Here is a 1,690-nt window from a genome sequence, read left to right as displayed (position 1 = left end):
GTCTACAGCCTTAGATGTGCTCCACCATTCTGTCTCTGCCTGTCTTGCCTGCCCTATCGCTTGTGGTTTTGATCTGGAGCTTGCCCTGTCCATCTTCATGTGGACTCCTGGTGTTCTCTGCTGCTCTGTACCACCCTGGATGTTTGTACCCACAGACTGGAGGCTTTTCCTCTTCCAGTTTCCATTATTAGGCACTTCCGTGTCATCGCAGCTGACCATGAACCTTCAACGTAGTTGTTCTTCCTGACTTAGTAGAACGTATCAGATTCAAATAATTATAGGAGTTTTATGTTGTAGAAGACACTATGTAATCTAATAATCTCCATTCCAATTCTTGGAGTTATATTCTGAAATCCCTTCTTTTAAAGATTTTTTTTTTTTTTAATTTTAGAAAGACAGAGAAAGAGAGAGAGTGAGATAGACAGCAATCTCATGAGCAGGAGTGGGACAGAGGGAGACTCTCAAGCAGACTTGCATTGATCACGGAGCCTGAGATGGGGATCCCTTGTCACTGAGATCATGATCTGAGCTGAAATAGAGTGTCAGATACCCAACTGGCTGAGCCACCCAGGCACCCTTATATTCTGAAATCTTAGGATCTTTACCTACATTCTTCTAGAACAGTAACTGAACTCGGTGAGAAAATTCATGTTTCTGAGGTAGTTCTTTGATATTAAGAAGGCCTTAGTGGTTGGGTTTATATGCCTAGTAGTATTCTTTTGGTAAAATCTACATTATGCTCCTATACTGGGCCCTTCTAATTCTGGGGGTGCTAGGTTTCTTTTGAATCATACCAATTGTAGTAATTTGCCTATAATATTAATTATTATAATTATAGCTTGATGACCTAAATTAAGGATGATATATTTATGTGGCAGAAGTAGAGTGGGTAAGCAGTAGATAATAGTGAATATTAGAATATTAATTACTAAGACAATAAGGTAGTCCCAAAGATGATATTTAGTCTTTGAAACAGAAATTTTACATCACAAACATAAATTATGAATTCCTTTTCCTGATAACGAAAAACAGGTTATTGTAAAAAAAAAATCACTGGTTTGCAGAAATTCGAGGATAAAGGAGAAGGGGTAAATAGGCAGAACATGGGATTTTTAGGGAAGGGAAACTATTCTGTATGATACTGTAATGGTGGATACATGACATAATGCATATGTCAAAAATCCATAAAACTTGATAACACCAAGAGTAATTCCTAATGTAAGCTGTGGACCTTAAGAATACTGTACCCATATAGGTTCAGTAGTGGTGAGAAATATACGACCCCACTACAAGATATCAGAGAACAGAAATTGTGAGGAGCATAGAATGGATATGGAAAATCACTGTACTTTTTGTGTAATGCTCCTGCAAATCTAAATCTGCTTTAAAAAATAAAATCTATTAAAAAACATGTTAGTGAGAATGTGCCATTCTGCCATTACAGTGCTTAAAAATATTTTATTTGAATTTTTAAACAAATTTATTATGTGAGCCACACATATTGATGTTCCGAAATCCTTTACAGTTTATGCTTGTATGCTATGCTAATCTTATTAATGAATATAAAACATTATATTATCTGTGGTTACCTCTTAAAAATTGAGATATTCTAACACTGCAAGCATGAATTTGAATGCTGTTATACCTCATGAAGAATTTGCAGCAAAAGGCATTAGCTACATTACATAGG

The sequence above is a fragment of the Martes martes genome (genome assembly GCF_963455335.1).
Source record: "Martes martes genome assembly, chromosome: 10".
NCBI classification, from domain to species: domain Eukaryota; kingdom Metazoa; phylum Chordata; class Mammalia; order Carnivora; family Mustelidae; genus Martes; species Martes martes.
This window is presented reverse-complemented; position numbering follows the sequence as displayed.